The sequence below is a fragment of the Ceratotherium simum genome, chromosome 36, assembly GCF_057802395.1.
Source record: "Ceratotherium simum simum isolate JZ-2026a chromosome 36, ASM5780239v1, whole genome shotgun sequence".
Lineage (NCBI taxonomy): Eukaryota > Metazoa > Chordata > Mammalia > Perissodactyla > Rhinocerotidae > Ceratotherium > Ceratotherium simum.
In genome coordinates this window covers 24,585,929-24,603,981 of record NC_141935.1, presented here as the reverse complement: position 1 = coordinate 24,603,981, position 18,053 = coordinate 24,585,929, and the positions used below count along the sequence as shown (strand labels likewise).

The 18,053-nt window shown below is 49.8% G+C and overlaps 1 protein-coding gene across 1 annotated transcript in view; it reads right to left on the bottom strand.

Annotated features, from left to right (window-relative positions):
* Positions 1–10,697, bottom strand: part of COQ8A (coenzyme Q8A) — a 56,330-nt gene extending 45,633 nt beyond the window's left edge. Inside the window, exon 1 of the mRNA XM_004439564.3 lies at positions 10,600–10,697. The gene's annotated coding sequence lies outside the window, so the exon portion shown is untranslated. The remainder of the gene's footprint in view (positions 1–10,599) is intronic.
* Between the last annotated feature and the right edge of the window lie 7,356 nt (positions 10,698–18,053).

The window sequence follows — 18,053 nt, the reverse complement described above, 5'->3', positions numbered from 1 at the left end:
CAGGCCCAGCCCCTCACCTCCGCAGAGCTAAAACCCACCCATCAGCTGTGCAGACAGGGCAGCGCCGTCTGCGGGAGGCCAGCCTCCCTCGGGGCCTGGGAATCGCTCTGCTGACCAGCCCCCGGGCCGCTCCAGGCCTGTTCCTCACCCATCCTATAACCTCTCTCCCCATCTGGAAATTACAGCGTAAACTCTTTTTATGTCCAATCTACATAAGAGGGGTGGAAGCACTTTGAAATGTATGAACACACCATATACGTTCAAGGATTTATTTCTAATCAGGCTCTCACTTGACTCTCCACTCACGAATTCAAGTCTTCTCATCAGCTGACGACTCTTCCAGCGCTGGTCAGACCCTGCCCTGTTTGGTAAGTTATCTTTGGCACATTTACATCTTTTCTCCTCAACCAAACTCTAAGCCCCTCTTGGGGAGGCTCACGCCTCACACACCTGACTCCTCCCCCACCCACCCCCACACACAGACGGAGCCCGAGCACACAAATGACGAGTGTGACCTGCACTGTCACACAGGAAGGTGAAGAAGGACCCTGGGTGGGGAACCCTGGAGCTATAGTTAAGGAGTTTCTTTTAAATCCGATATTTAAAGAGCTGTGTTTACATTTGGCCAAAATGCTGTGGGTGGCTGTGGTGGGCTGAATAACGGCCACCCGGAGACGTTCATGCCCTAAGCCCCAGAACCTGTGAATATGTCACCTTATGCGGCAAAAGGGACTTTGCGGGTGTGATTAAGTTAAAGATCTTGAGATGCAGGCTATCTAGATGGGCCCAATGTAATCACAAGGGTCCTTAGGAGAGAGAGGCAGGCGGATCAGAGGCAGGAGGAGATGTGAGTTTGGAGTGATGCAATTACAGCCAAGCAAGGCGGGCAGCCTCTAGAGGCTGGAAAAAGCCAGGGTCAGGTTCTGCCCTTGAGCCTCCAGAAAGAACCAGCCCTGCTGACTCCTTGATTTCAGCCTGATGAGACCCATTCCAGACTTCTGACCTCCAGAACTATAAAATAACAAATCTGTGGTATTTTAAGCTGCTGGGTTTGTGGTAATTTGTTACAGCAGCAATAAGAAACTAATACAGTGGCTATTTTTAAAAGGGCAAGTCATTGGGTTGGGAAGACGGGTTGTATTCTAGATTAATTTCCAGATCATTCCTCTAAAATAACTTAGTTCAGTCACCCCACAAACAGTACTGAATGCCAACCAAGTCCCAGGCGCTGAGCTGGGTGCTGGAATATCCCACAGGTGGCTCGAAGCACATTCTTGTTCCTGATGACAGAGCCCTGCTGGCTTTCAGCATAAATATGCCCCATCCTTCTACAAGCCTCTTTCCCAGGTTCGGTTCCCCATTCAAACCATCACCGGGCACATACTGCATGCCAGACACTGTGCAGAGGCTGGGGGACCACAATGCCTAAGTAAGAGCCCCCCTCAAAACACATCTCCTCAGTTTTTAGACGCTTAATCCTTCAAAACACTTCCACTTCAGATTTACTGTCAATGAAATAGTATTGATAACAAGAATAGCTACCACTTATTATTCCCCTTCTGTTGCCCGTCACTTTCCATCACCCCTAATCCTACAACAACCCCGCGAGCTATTACTGTCCCCATCTGCTGATGAGATAAAGCTCGGCGAGATGAAGAATCTTCCCTAAGTCCCACGGCAGTCAGGGGCTGGCCTGTCCACGCCTGTCTGGCTCCAGGCTCCAGGCCCTTCCTCTTACTGCCTAGGAAGCTGACAGGCAAGCAGATAAGAAACCTGCCCCCAGATCAATAACATTTTTTAAAAATCAATGGTCACTCTCCTGGAGACACAGCAAGGTTGTGTCTATCCACCTGGTGGCAGAAAATCCTGAGTGATAAAAATCCTGGAGCTGGCTGGCTCTCAAAGGCCACCCGGCCAAACTCTGCCTTCTGGAAAGCTCCTCCGAGACCAGGGCTGAGAGCGTCAAGCGTCTCAGCACCAGAGATCCCACCCACTAGGGGCAAAGCTTGGTTCTGGGGCCAGTTCTGTCTCAGACGCAAAAGGGAGAAAGAGGCAGGCGACCCACAAAGAAGTCCACCCCGGGGTGTGCACGAGCCGGGAGGAGCCGCCAGGCATGTGGCCTTCGGTCTTGCCTCACTGACACCGGGTACCAAGCTTTACCAGCAGCATCTCCAAATACCGCACACACACCAGGAAAGGACACTTGTACAGGTCCCTGGATAGAGGTCAAATTAACACGTCCTGCCACTGAGGCCACATGCAACCCTTTGGCAGTTCACGTGTATACAAAACCCCAATCGTTTTTCAACCCAGTGAGTTCACCCCGACGAGGAACAACCCTAGACAGGCAACTACACTCAGCAAGAGAAATGAGAAGAGGCTCGGCAGAGGGAGAAGCGAGGACAGGTTCCAAGAGAGGAGGCTGCTTCCTCAATGATCTCCACTCTCCTCTGCCTGCAGAACTACGGTCACCAGCCCTGGCCTGGCCTTCACGGCCCTGCACTGTGGACCCCAGGACACGTTTCCAGCTTTATCTCCCACTATCTCCCCCATGCCCCAACGCTTCAGCCAGAATGGACCTCCCCCAACACACACAGACACACAGACACACACACACACACACACACACACAGGCTCTCCTACTTCCACCTGCTGCTCTCTCCTCCTCCCCCTGGAATACCATTTCCCTGCCAAAATCCTACCCATCCTGATGGAACGTTAAACCCTCCCTAGTGGTCATCCCCCATCCTCAAGGCACCTCTTTTCCTCTAATCTCCCTCGTCTCTTGATGACCTAAGGTCACCTTGAGATGCCCTGTAGGACTCTGTGCACCTGTCCCATGTCCCTTACTGCACGGTGAGCTCCTGGAGAGAGGGGACCTCCCCTACCCAGTTCTATAATCCCCACAGGGTCTGGCAGTGTCCCTCGTCTACACCAGGACTACAACACCCGTATGTACCCAGGGTCCCTAGCATATCAAGCTCCCTCTTCTAGAACCCAGAACCAGAAACAACCAGGGCTGCTGAGCACCAGGAAATGTTCTTTCTGCCCACAGCCACCCTGAAAGCCCCGACGGTGCACGGCCATAGACAAGGCAGCAGCAGCAGCACGCCCCTGTTTTCATGGGGTGGGGACAGAAGAGCGAGAAACGGAGGAGGAGCAACTTTCAAAGGAGTAGAGCCAGCGGGGTTATAAGGCTGCGCACAGACGCCAGGAGGGAGGGGTGGCGCAGCCACACAGGACGCGGCCCCTCTACTGCTTCCTCTAGTTGCCCCACTCCTTGCTTATAAGACTGAGAGGAAAAGGGGAAAGAGCCAGCAGGCCCGGCCCACTAACAGCGAGCTCCACGCAGGCTGGAACAGGAAACACGGCAGTCCCGGGCCTAGCCCTCTGCTTTACCAAATGTTGGCTGTAAACACGCTAGGCAGTAAAGCCACCGACTTTTTTTTGATCTCAGAAAGATGTGAGATGTTTGCTCGGGCACCTATCAAACAGTAACCACCTGCAGGTCACAGAGCAATCTATTCTTACCTTCACCCTCCTCTGAGCCAGGATCGCTGCCAAACGGAAACTGTGCCAGGCGGGCAACAAACAATGGGCTTCACCCCGGCTCCGGACTTCAACTTGCAAGTTGTGTGCGTGTGAACAGTCCCCAGGGCTGCTCAGCCAGCCCGGCAGACGGCAGGAACGTGGCCCCCAGGCCCTCTAGCTCCCAGACACCACAAGGGAGGTCTGAGGGAGGGGACGCACAGCGAGGCCCGGGTTCCGGGCCCACCTGGGGCACCAGCCACGTGTGACTCGGGCACACCAGTTCTCCTCATGGGGCTGCCCGTCCTCACTTCCTCATGTGGAAAATGAGGCGACTGACGTGGGTGAGCTCCAGTTCCCAGAGACGAGGACAGGGCCCTTTATCCCTTGAGCACAGAAGGTCGACCCAGAGAGCACCGCCCAGGGCTGTTCTGAAAACTGGGATTTAAGGGGGTCTAGAAAGAATAACGCTCAGAAGAATTGGAGTACTGACCCTTCTAGACGTTCTATGAAAATAGCAAGTGGGGAGGGACAGACCTGGCCCCACAGGGGAGGAGAGGTGGAAATCCAACAGCCTCTCTCTCAGGAAACACACCTCTGGGAAAATCTAGAGGGATGGTGCAGCAGGAGGGGAAGGGACTGGGCGCTTCTCACACAGCCAGGAAACCCCTCCCTGCCTCTCTTCCACACACACACACATACACTCACTCACACACACACTCACACACACACACTCTCTCACACACACACTCTCTCTCACTCACACACACTATCTCTCACACACACACTCTCTCACACACACTATCTCACACATACTCACACACACTCTCATACACACACTCACTCACACACACTCTCTCACACACTCTCACTCACACACACTCTCTCACATACACACACACACACTCTCTCACTCACACACTATCTCTCACACATACACACACTCTCTCACACACACTCTCACACATACACACACACACTCACCCACACACACTCTCACACACACACTATCTCTCACTCACACTCACTCACACACACACACTCACACACTCTCTTACACACACACTTGCTCTCACTCACAGTCTCTCCCTCACGTACACACTCACACACACACTCTCACACACCCACTAACACATACACACACACTCACATGCACACACTGTCTTTTCTCTCACACACACATACTCACACACTCACATGCACAGTCTCTCTCTCTCACATACACGCTCTCTCACACACACTCTCTCTCACACACAGTCTCTCTCTCTCTCTCACACAGTCTCTCCCACACATACACACTCTCTCTCTCTCACACACACACACACACACACACACACACTCCGACTGGGAACACCCATCTCCTCAGCGGCTGGCAGGAGCAGGACCTGGAGGGCACCTAAGGCAGGACGCGAGCCTGGCTTTCTCCTCCAGTGCCACCCCCGCCACCTCACATCAAGCAGAGGCCTCACTCACTCTGTAGCTGACCTCTTCCTTCCCCCAAAAACAGGCCATCAGATGTGAGCGCCCTCCAACCCCCCACCCACAGCCCACGGCTGACCCTCCCCAGCTCACCTCCTCCTTCCTCCACCAGGGCTTTGCCTCTGTACTATTTTTTCTTTTGCCTTCAGTCTCTCTTTCCACAAAAGCCTGCCCCCTCAAGCCCACACACCCACTCTCAGCTTTCACGCACCAAATATAAAACACCCCCCTGACTCTGCTTCTCCCTCAGCCTCACCCCCGCCAACATCTCCCAAGGAGAGCGTGTGCTTCCTGTCTTGCCTTCTCCCTCAGCACTTGCTGTCTGGCCCCGACCCCAAGCCTTCCCCTCTGTGACACTCACTGCGGCCACTTGATGGCTCAACCCACCTGAGGCCACCCCACCACCACCCTCCTCAGCGTCTCCCGCTGGCCCCACACGCTCCCCTAAAACCCCCTCCTTGGTTCCCACCATTCACTCTTGCCCCTCCTCTCAGGTCCTCTTCCTCCAGCCACTGCATGGCTGGGGGTCCCCAGGCTGGTCCTCCCGGCTTACCTACACTGTCCCCTGGGCTGCATCAGCCTCCCCCACGTCTGTGCATCCCTGTTCTCAGGCCGGGCTAGCCATCTCAACCACGGAACCATTTCCAGAACAAACCCGGTTATACACACACACTACATCACCCCCTGGGAGTCCCACAGGCACTGACGAAGGGCACAGGCGAATCTGGGGGAGATGGAATTATTCTATACCTTGACTGTGGTAATGATTATGTGACTATACGCGTTTGCCAAACCACGCAACTGCATACTAGAAAGAGCGGATTTACTGTATGCGAATTATATCTTAATAGAAAAGGATGGGAAAAAGTCCCCCAGGCACGTCAAGGCCTTCATGGCTAAAACTAACATCACCATCTTCCCCCTGACCAGCTCCTCCTCCTCCTGTACCCCCCGTTTTCAGGAGTGATACCACCATCCACCCAAACAGCTCCTCCCCGCAACCTGCAATCTCAGCCCAGTCTAGAAATTCTACCTGCACAGATTTACATTCTCTTGACTCTATGCCTTGTATTCCCCACCCCCACCTGCCACCTGGGGCCCAGGTCACCCTCACTTCTCACAAAGCACCCCACTGGGTTCCCTCCCCGCCCACCCTGACCTGCCTTCACCAGCTCTGCACACACCTGCCCGCCAGAGTGCCCCTCCCCGGCACTGCCCATGTGGCCACCCAGGCCTGGGCCTCTGCTGGGCCTCAGCTTCCGAGCTTTTCTCTCCCAGGGAAAGACACTAATCCTTCAGCCCCCAGCTCCCAGGCCTCCCGGCACAAGAAAGAAGGCTGATTCCAGCAGAATCAGCACTTGCTCCACCTGAGTGCCCACAGCAGAGGGCTGGTGCCCCTGTCAGGTCCTGTGCAGTCTGCCCGTAGGTGTCCACAGCGTCTCCCCGGCCGACTGTGCACACGCAGGGCAGGGAGCCGCCTCCCTCCCTCTCAGGGCCCTCCAGCCTGCAGCTGGCTCCTGAGTCCTGGGTGCTCAGGGAACCCTTTCTGGCCTGAACTGAACCGTCAGCTGAAAATTCCCGGGAGCGCCATGCCAAGCCCTCCTGCCCTCCCCTCTCCGGAACCCCACTGCTGAGATAAAATGCCAAGAAGCACAACTGGACTAACCTAAACTCTGCTCAAACTAACCTAAACTCGCAAGGGCAGATCACACAGGCCGATTCAACAGGAAATGGGGGGGAGCCCAGCCCCACTGATCCCCTGACACTCCCTACCCTCCAGCCAGACTGCACTCCCCTCACTCCCAGGCACTCACCTACCCAATGCCTCTACTCAGGGGGCCCCGCCCGGACCAGTGCTACTCAAAGAGTGGTCCTTGGACTGGTATTATCGTCCTCGATGAGATAACAGGAGGAAGTTGTTAGAAATTTTTCTGGCAATTTAGCACTGCCATGATGTTTTTACTGTGTTTTGCAAAAGCATTGTTCTGCAACAAATTGGGTAAAAAATAAAACCTAGTCCTTCACCACAGAGTCTAGGAAGCACTGGCCCCTCACCCCCTGCCCCCCGCCCCCGCACTCTTCCCGCTGAAATCCTGCTCGTCCTCGGAGGCCCAGCCAACATGCCTTCTCCTCTGAGAAGCCTTCCCAGTTTCCACCAGCTAGGAGTGGTCTGACCCGGAGCCCCTGGTGCAAACCACACTGAGGACGTTTATCTGCATACCCCTCCCTACAGTTCCCAAGGTCAGGGACCCACGTCTAGGGTACTTTTATATTCCCGATGCCATGCTCAAGGCAAATAAGGCAATCGATATTTGTTCAACGAGGAGTAAATAACCAGATCCACCCACGATTCCAGAGTGGGCTTTTCTTCAAGGCCAGGATGTGGAGGGCATCGACCCTTAGGGCACACAGGGATTTTCCAGGTTTGGATCAAAGGCAGCCCCTCTCCCCTAGCCCGATGGGAACAGGAGGACATTAAAAAAAGCGAGTCAAGGGCTCTAGAGACAAGGACTCAGGCACTATGCAACCACAACCGATTCTACAATACCTTGAAATGGCAATCTGAGTGAAAAACACTCAGCTTCTCATGCAACTTCTGTACATGCACACACTAAAAACAAATCACACCCAAGTATGAAGAATAAAAAGAGATTTTCAAGGTCATTTCCAAGTTTAAATATTCTGTGGGTCCCTGACCTCAAAGCCACAGGCCAAAGGCTCAGGAGCCTGTAGCCCTACAAGGACATGGTTGTGGGCAGACCAGCGGGTACCCACTCGGGGTCGCGAAGTGCTTGGAGAAGGCCCCTCTCAGATCCCCCCCAGATACATCTCACTCCGGGTCCTGGCCCCGCCTCAGGGCCAGTGGACACCACCCCTGCACAGGTGCAGCTCCGGAAGGAGCAGGACCCTCACACTCCCCCACTCCCACCCGCTCTCCTTTCCACTGGCTCTCCCAAGCTCCTGGCTGTTATTTAGCAGGAATGCCAGAACTATTTCCAGATGCCACTGTCAGATCAAGACAACTCTCTATCTAAATATTTCTGTCTAATTTTGCACACAGCTCTTGTTTCAACTGACAAAGATAATGACTCAGTGTCCGTGGCTCTTGATGGAAAATTATCCTGCCAAGTTTGGAGCTTCCCAATAATAGACTTCTCCAAACTTCTTTTTGAGAAAGGAGAAGTGACCTCCCTGTCCAGATCCTTTTCTATAGGCAACAAACAGCACCCAAAAGACCACCTAACTGACCAAGGAATGCTATGGGAAAATCCTGATACGTCCCCACAGGATGGATCAACTGAAAGGGAAATTCATAGGATCCATCAACTGATGGATCAAAGAAAGGGAAATTCATGGTAGGCACTTGGCATTTTTTTCCTTGCCCTGTACACTAATCACTGTTTTTCAGCTTTTCTGCATCCCCATCAGTTTGGGACTTAGAAGTTTGGGGCATAAATTCTGGGTTATACTGAAGGCAAGATCTAGACTCAGAAGTAAAGCATCTTTCTCTGCACAAAAGAAATCTCTGTCTTTGACATCGAAACTTTGATCAACTATAAAGGAACTCCACAAATCATACGTGCGTCCATGCTGCACCATTACACTCCTGGGTAGCCTCTTTCACAGAGGAACACATGGTACATGTAAATATACCCACACGTATGTTTGAAATGCAGCCAGACACTCACTCCCTGCAGACGCAGGCCTGGCCCCCTCCCACAAGACACGAGACATGTCTCAGCAAAAAGTGAGGCTGAGTAAAGCATCACCTTGGAAAAGCCACTGGTGGATAATTGAGTTGGCCTTTCTGCCAGCATTAAGACAGCTGAAACTTGTTTGCTCACTATTTAAAACCTGTCCCACGGTTATTTCATATGCATATCCCCCACAGTCTTGCCAAGGCCCTGAAGACAGACAACACCAGTCTTCCACTTCTTCTGCACTCTAGACGCAGCCAGTGAGTGCCATGCATCCAGCAGGCACAGTAAACACCATGGCTTTCTACCTCCTCTCTGTCTCCTCTCCCCCCAGCTGCAGAGGTGGGGTCTCCTTTAAAGCCCAATTTACATGGATTCTATCGTCGGTGTAGGGCAGGGGACACAACACTACTCTGTGCCTAACCTCTCAACTCCTCACGGGCAGCTCCCAGGAGGCCCCTGGCAGCGTGGGAAGGCTCTTTTTAGAGTCCTACCTCTGTGGTTCTCAACCAAGGGCGATTTTGCCCTCTAGGAGACATCTGGCATTGTCTGCAGACATTTTTGGGGATCACAACTAGTGTGTGTGAGGTGGGGTACTACTAGCATTAATGGATAGAGGCCAGGGATGCTGCTACACATCCTACAACGCACAGGTCAGCCCCCTCCACCCAAACAAGGAATTATCCAGTACAAATGTCAACAGTTGGGAGACCTGTCTTAGGTGATGCTCAGGGAAGTGCTCAGACCACCTGGTTCACTTTTTGTTAGCTGCCTGAAGTCAGGCCAAAAATTATAACAACCTGCACTGTCCTCATTATCTGTAAGGCTGAACAAAACGCCCAAAGCCGTCGCCAGAGTCTTAATGATGCTGCTCCCCTGACCCACCACTTTCCCTTTGTCTCTTCTCAGGAGAAAGGCCCTCCTGCCAGGATGCCCCGCCCTTCTACAGCACGACAACTGGCAGGCTGGCATCAGCGCATACTCAAATCCTTTGGCAAAGAGATAGGCCTGGCACATCCAGCTCTTCAGTCTTCTGTCACGCACACCCAGGACCCAAGAGCCCGTGGACAAGTTTTCCAGGGGGCGGCAGGCCCACCCCAGGCTGAGAGGCTGCACATAAGTCTCTCACCCTTCAGGAGGCTGGCATCTCTCATCCAAACGGAGAGTCCCAGCACCCAGACCTGCCCCCGCAGCCTTCCCCATTCCCCAAGCCACATGGGAGAACTGGTCTGGGTTTGGCAGAGGAGGTGGAGGCCGGGAAAAGGCACACGTTTATGCAATTAAGCACAGACCACTCAAAAGACCCCCAGCGTTTGGAGAAGCAGAAGGAAGGGCCAAAGAAAAGCAAACAGAGGAAAGGACCAAGAAGGGTCCCCCTTTCCCAAGTTCACCCAAAACGCCCACCTGTGAAACCCAACAGCTGGCTCGGGCCAAAAGGAATCAAAGCTCTGACACAAACCTGCAGCCACGGGCCATTAAGGCCCCTGAGACACACTGCAAAGGGGTCTGGGAGTGAGGAGAAATATTATCATGAGAACGCGAGGCAGAAAAGCTGTATTGGCGACCCAGAGGCACGGCAACTGGCGGCCGGTCACCGGGGCTGCTCGGCGCGGCCCAGCGCCCCCCTGCTCCAGCACGCGGCCCTCGTCCCCTCCCCGAGGCAGGCCCGGCGGGCTGGGTGGGCACGGGGCTACGAGGCAGCTGCTGGGCCCCCACCCTGCAGCCTGAGGCGCGCCCACCGCGCCACGACCCGGAGCTCGCGGCAAGTGAAACTGGCAAAAGGGAAGCCGCGCTGTCACTGGAGGAGGATGCAAGAAGGGCCCAGGCGGGCGGTGAGCCCAGCTCCCACTGCAGAGACACGGCGCCCCGGGCCCGCGGCGGCCGGCAGCCTTACCCGGCTGCAAGAAGCTGGGTTCCGCGGTCACCTTCGCGCCCCCTCCGCGCGCTCTGCGCAGCGCTGGCGCCCGGCACGCGCTCCCGATGTGTTTACCAACTCACCCGCGCCCGGAGACCCAGCGCCCGCGGCCCCGCCCCGCCGGCCGCTCCCATTGGCTGCGCCGCCGTCGCCGGCCGAGCGCCGCGCGGCGCGGGAGAGCGTGTTCGGCCCGTGCGCTCGGTCGGCGGCCAATCGGGAGCGAGGGCGGAGCGAGGGGAGCCAATGGGAGGCCGCCTCAGCGCGCAGGACCCCTCCCCCCTTCTCCCTTCCCCGTTGCCCTTTCGCCTACTTGGGGAGCCCGGGCTGAAAGCCCGGCTGTGGCGTTGGTGGACGGGTGCGCGTGCGCCCCGAGAACAGGCCGTTCCCCGTCACCTCCCTGCCGGTGCTCGCCGGGCCTCCGAGCGGGCCCGGAGGGGAGGCAGTGGAAGGGGACGGGACTCAGGAGGGTGTCCGCGCCGTGTCCCGCCTTCTGGAACGAGGGCCCCGCTCCCCGTTTCCCCAGACGGCGCTCGCGGGGGCCCGGCTGACTGCGTTTCCAGCCCCGGCGTCCGGGCCCGCCTGCTGGTCCCGCGTTCTCCTCAGGCTAACCTTGGTGGCTTTGCGGGGGCGCCATCCGCAAACAGGAAGACCCCGGGCCCGTGGCTCCGGAGCCTGTGCCGCCCGCGCCCCCCGCTCGGGGCGCCCGAGGAGGTGGCCCTCGGGCCGGGCAGCTCCCGCTCGGCCGGAACCCCAGTCGTCGTCCCCGCCCTGGAGTCTCCCCGGGGGTCCAGCCTTGCTCTGAGCAGCCGGGGACAGGCCCCCACGTGCCAGCAGCGGCCCCGGGTGTCAGCCGGCCGGCTCCCGAGTGGGTGCGAGCTAACGCCTCGCCCGCCAACGGGTCTGCCCCAAGTCGCCGCTGTCATCCACCAGAGTTCAGATCTGAGCCCAGATCTGTGCGACAAGTTCCCCTCGAGTGATTCCCGAACACCGGTCCGCAGCTCTGTCCCGGGCTGTTAGTGAGTCTTGTGGGGGAAAAGAAAAATAATGAACAATTTAGTGAGTTTTTCGTAAAACTAAATATTCAAGCCAAGGGATTGTCCTTTATTCTATTTTTTTGGAATTAACATTTAACTTTGTGGAAACTTGTTTAATATTAGTTCTTAGAAAATTAAAAGCCCTTCTATGTTGATGCCTAAAATGGGGAGAGGGAGTATTAATTATAATAAAATCCAGAAGTGAACCTACTTCACAGTGCCTCACTGACCCCTTGGAGCTTGGCATCCCAGAGGTCTGACCTGGGTTTATCCAGCCTGTTCCCCAAAGAACAGACCCAGCCTGTTCCCCAAAGAACAGAATTCTAAGTGTGTGCGATGTGGGTAAAGGCAGCTGTGAGCTCTGCAAGCCTCCCTTCCTCCTAGGGGAAAGGGCTTTCTTCCAAGGAGAATGGAGATTGTGATCTGTGGCTTCTCAGCCTGGGCACTTGAGTGCTGGTGAGTCTCCTCTCTGCAGGAACGATCTCTTAAACAACAAAAAAATTGAACTGAGTAAATTGGAAGGTCAAATTGCTTTATTAAACGATTCATGAATCGGGCAGCACTCCATCTAGTGAACAGAAAGGAGCTCCACTGAGCTGCAAAAAAGGAAAAGTTTGTCAAGGCAGGGAGGGAGCAGAAAAGAGGAAATTATTAGCAAAGAACGCATTGTTTTAGGCAAGGTGGATAACCTTCTAGGCCTGACCAGGAAATTCCAGGTTGGCTAGTTAAAGGTCACATTCCTTGGTTGGTTGAAACTGCAATTAGTTTAGGTTTCAGGTTTGATGGAGCTTAGCGTGAGTGACTCCATTTTGGGGCTGTAGTCTCCTTTTCAACAATTCCCCCCATTTGACCAGACTCTCAGCTTACCTGAGAGGTGTGGTCAAAATTTAAGGCATTAGTGCCACTCTCAGCTACCACTTTGTAGTTCTCGAAACTTTTGTGAAATTTTGTTGATTCATTGTGTGGTATTCACAGGTCATGACATTTTTTTCTTGTTTAATCTTGGTGGTACTCACAGGCCACAACTTCAGGTTCACAATTTTTAAGTCAGCTGTCATCTTCGTTCCTTTTCTGATGTTTCAACCTTGGAGAGTTCATTCGCTTGGTGGTTAGCAGCCGCAAACATGCATTTAAAGCCTTTGGGAAAACACAGCACACCAGGGAGACTATTATGATTATTATAAGCAGGATAATTCCCTGTATTTGGAGTGCACTTTGGAGGTGTGGTCCCCAAGACCAAAACCAATCAAAATCAAATAAGTCAAAGAAAGACCCCATGGAAGGAGTCACCTTTTTAAGCCAAGCAGCTAGCTCAGTGATCTTATGTTAGCAACTTCCCCGAGAAGTGTTAATCCAGGTACTGAAGGTGGTGTTGGTCACCACACAGACACCCCCTTGCTCAGCTGAAAGATAATCAAGGGCTATCCTATTATCCAGCACAACTTTGGCCTCAGAGTCTAAGGCTCTTTGTTGGGCAGCTGTTGTCTTAACAATGGATTCTGCAATCGCTTCAAGAGTTAAGGAGAGGTTTCTGATCATATTTACATTTACTCCTAACCAGGGAAGTATGACCCTACCAAAAGGAGCAAATCCTGAGTCATGCATGCCTCCTGGTAAGTCTTTTTTAACCTGATGATGTAAATCCAGGAGAGTTGACCAATGAGGTGAACAATGAATTCGTCTGTAGAAAGTTAGGGGCACAGTTAGATAACCTAAGAGGCATTGTCCGGCTGTGCACTAGCTATCTAGCCATTCATAGGCCCAAGAAGAATGATAACCACCAAAGAGAAGGACAAACGCTTTGAGGGCGCAGACCACTTCCACTAAGGTGGCACTGTTAATGCATTCTAGAATGATGGACCCATCGGAGTTTTTGATGACAAATCTAGCAGTCTGAAAGGCAAAGTCTACCCCCTTGCGATGGCCTGGGAGATACCGATGATGGCATTATCTTTCCAGGTCAAGGCCAGAGTAGATGAAAGAAAGAGAAGAGAGGGTTTTATGTTTAAAGTATGAAGTCTTGATCCAGTGTCTTGGGAGGAAGCAGTCTACCTCACTATCAGCTACTTCTCTTCCTAGTCCATTTGGTCCAGATGTCAGGGGGAGCCTTCTTCAGTTGTGAAATATGCGCCCAAAGTTCAAGTCCCTGAAGTCTGGTGTCATCTGGGTAGTGAGGAGGACCTGGTATAGTCCCTTCCAAGGAAATTTAAGAACAGTCTTTATTCTTACTGATTCCAAATCAGAAGGGAGGGAGAAAATTGGAAACATTAGTTTGACGAGTCTAGATATTTGAAGAAACTAGAAGAATTTGGGATCTAGTCCAGTTTACAGGTATATAACAAAACTTTAAAGACAGTTAACAAGATTAAAGTCGAATATAGACAAAGGTGCAAACATAATTTTTCTCTCTACAATTATTTCCATTTCTTTTTTTTTTTTAAAGGATAATCACAGTAAAACTAATTTGCTTGCATTAAACTTGGCCTGATTATTTCCATAAATACGGCAAGAATAAGCTCTTTTTAAGGCTGCTTTGCTGGAACATTTTAAGCAAAGTATCAGGCCAATTTTTCTAAGCATTTCTGTAAAGGTTTCTGATCATATCTGAGTCTATGTACATCTCTCTCAAATATGACAGTCAAAGTCTTGGTAATATAGACAATATTTATGGTAATATAGCCAATAATTATGTCCTGTTACAAGGACAATAGATTTTCATTGAACTTATGTAAATAACTAACTATATTGTCATGAAAAGAATACTCATGTGTTTCCAAATTCTGGAGGGATCAGGTAGAGAGAAAAAGTAAATGTTTCATCTTTGTTTACAAAGATATACTTTACCAAATTGCTGCCAGTCACAGATAGCTTAAGAGAAAAGATTTCCTTAAATCTGGAAAAGCAAAACATTAGAGAACCAGCAATGTTTCAAACAAGAGGTTATGAAATTTATAGTCATCCTCCTCAGTTTATTCAGTCCCAGGTAGTTAATATTTGTTGACCTTAATCTTTTGTTAGCAGTTTTACAAATCCAGTTTTCCTTAGAGTTCTGTAAATGCTTACCCAGTTCAGTGGTATGATCTGAAAGTTTCTAGAAACCTGTATTCTAGAATGCTTGTCCGAGTCCTTTCCATGAGTTTCTCTGAAGATAAAACACTTTTTCAGGAACACTTTTGGAAAAGCATCTGAGTAAAATAATAATTGTCTATAAATGACAAAAGATTTTTTTAAATGTCCATTGTTAGAGGTCTGATGAGAGTTCATTGTAATGGAATTGACAAGGAAATTTGGTTATTTCTATAACACACAACATTTTAAGATAATAATTGAAATTATGACTAATAACATTATACCAGGACATATTGGATTTCTAGGAATTTTACACAATTTCTGGAACACTTATAACGTATACCTATACAGACACAACATAAAGAAGGATTAGTATTACTTCTATATTTGACAATGGTTCCCATGTAATTTAACATATCAAATAAGCCTAATTAGTATAACATCTCTCTTTTTATAAAGAGAGAGAGCAAATCTTTCGAGATGTTTCAAGGGCACTCTGAAAAATCTCAAAGTTAGCTAGAGATCAAAAGGACTTCATTTAGGGGCCGGCCCAGTGGCGCAAGCAGTTAAGGACTCATGCTCCGCTGCTAGCAGCCCAGGGTTCGCCGGTTTGGATCCTGGGCTCGCACCAAGGCACTGCTTGGCAAGCCATGCTGTGGTGGCGTCCCATATAAAGTGGAGGAAGATGGGCATGGATGTTAGCCCAGGGCCAGTTTTCCTCAGCAAAAAAAGAGGATGATTGGCAGATGTTAGCTCAGGGCTGATCTCACAAAAAAAAAAGGACTTCATTTGGAATTTGACTTGGGGAAGTTTGTCAAAAATATCAAAAGGTTTTAAAACATGGTCACATATGATCATAGGTCATTATGAAACAACACTTAGTTATCCATTTAACCACAGTAACAATTAAAGACTTCGCAGGCCAATATAGAAAGTTAAATAGGTGTAAAAAGCCTCAGCTCTTTAAATTAAGTTCCAGTTTTATATGATTACACTATTGATATTAAAGTTGATTTTTAAGACCATTATGACAAATTTATTCAATCTTATTTGGCTTGAGCATGCATAAACTTCTTTTCCCAAGATTCCTTTTCTGAAACCTTCTACAACTTTTTATGTCCATTTTAGTTCGTCCCTTGTTCTCTTTCCCTTAGAAATAAACATCTTTACCTTAGGACAAAATCACTTTCATTTCCCTCAGCAAAAATGTATCTCCATGTTACTGCACAAAAAGGAATTCTCGGTCCAATGTACATAAAAAGCCAATAATTACACCGCCAGCTTTTGGGGGAAAAAAAGGCTTTATTGTGACATTGACCAGCAAGGAGACAGGAGGCAAAGCTCTCGAATCTGTCTCTCTGATCCAGGGCTTGGAGCAAAATTTAAGAGGTTAGGGGAACAGGCTGGTATGCAGAAGAGCTGGTGAGGCAGGTTTTGATTGGAGAGCTTTAAACATTTATGGTAACGTGTGGAAGGGGCTTTAACACCAGAACTTCCTAGACAACAGACCCCTCACTTCTGATAAGAGTCCAACTTTCAAGTTCTGGTCATGTCCTGGTCCTTTGGTTCCACATAGGGGAGGTGGTCCGGGTGTGATTTCAGGTCAAGATTTTCTCCTCTGCACGTGCTCTGGCTATGTGACTTGCATTTTTTTTGCTTGCCCCTGAAAAACAGCTTTAACCTTCTGTTGATAAGATGGGGTCAGTTTGAACTGGTCCTAGAGGGCCCATGGTCACATCCACACCTCATACCTTTTCTAACGAAAAAACATATTCTACTTCCCTTGCATATGGAGTTGTTTTTCTTGTTATTTCTAGTAGCTTTAATTACATATGTTAATTAGAATTCTTAACCCCTAGAAACCTTAATTTCTAATGCAAACTAAGAAGTAAGCAATTGTGAACCGTCTTTTATATTAGCATTCTGTGGCTTGGCAAATTTATAAATAATTTTTAGAAACATGCTTCTTAGCATGACATAAAACATGTTTACTAATAGATCCAAATATCTTTAGTTTCTCAGCAATAAGAAGCAAAAAGTAGGTAGCCCTATGTTTAGTAATTAATGTTTCACTAATTTACCCTATTTGGAAATGATCTAGATATTTAATGAATAACCATCATTCAACTTACTTCAGTATAAATTTGAGGTTTCAGTTTACCAAAAAGATTTGGGGAAACTATTTGAAAAGTTCATCTAAAGACATTAGATAAAGTCAGCCATCATCCTAAGCCGTTTTTTTTTTTGGCTGACAAATTTTGTAACACAGATATCATGAACTTATTTGATTAGTAAACCCAGATAGAATAAAAGTTTTATATTTAATGTTGATGGTCTCTTGAGACATGCCTGTTTTAATCAAACCAACAAACTTAAACTAGCTTTAATACCAAATATTTTCCCAGATCACATGAACCTGTAAAGCATTTGGGTTAGTTTCTATTATATTTCTGAGAATGTTAGGAATACTTATAAGTGCTTAATTTTAAGCCAATTAAATAGAGCTCTTTTTAAAATTAATTTGGGGCCGGCCCTGTGGCTTGGTGGTTAAGTGCGCACGCTGCGATGCTGGTGGCCCGGGTTCGGATCCCGGGTGCGCATCGAGGCACCACTTCTCCGTCCATCCTGAGGCCGAGTCCCACATACAGCAACTAGAAGGATGTGCAGCTATGACATACAACTATCTACTGGGGCTTTGGGGGGAAAAAATAAAATAAATAAAATCTTTAAAAAAAATAAAATTAATTTGGCAATACTATCTGGAGGTAGTAAATACCATACATAAACATATAGACAGTTGCAAACAGAGACCTTAGAAGACACTTTAAGGTGTTTTGTTTTTTTTTTAATTTCAAATGAACTTCTCCCTTTCATTTTACTTTTGATAAGAATTACTTTCCTGAGGTTTATACTCTAAAGAGATGGCCTAGATTAAGAGTTAGCTTTTCTATCTCAAAAGCACAGGGAAAGAATGGAAGTTCCTCCAAGAAGGGCTTTGGTTTTCTAAGGCCAATAATTTACAAGCCTTTTGAGATAAAAAGGGGAGGGCTTAGGATTGATAAAAAGCAATAAGTGAACTCTAGAGTTCCTCCAGAGTTGCACCCCTAGTCCTGTAAAGACTTGCAAGTTAAGGGCAGCTGCCTACAGCTCCTCAAAGAACTGGGCTGAAGCCGGAATGCTGAAGGACTGACACACCCATCCACCTATGTTGAAACGTTCTTCTTTCCCTCTGGGTACATTCAACTTAGAGGAGAAGGCCTAAAAACAAAAATTCCCATCAAGCTCTAAATATTAGCCAATATCATTCCAATTTGGCCAACTTTTGACTAC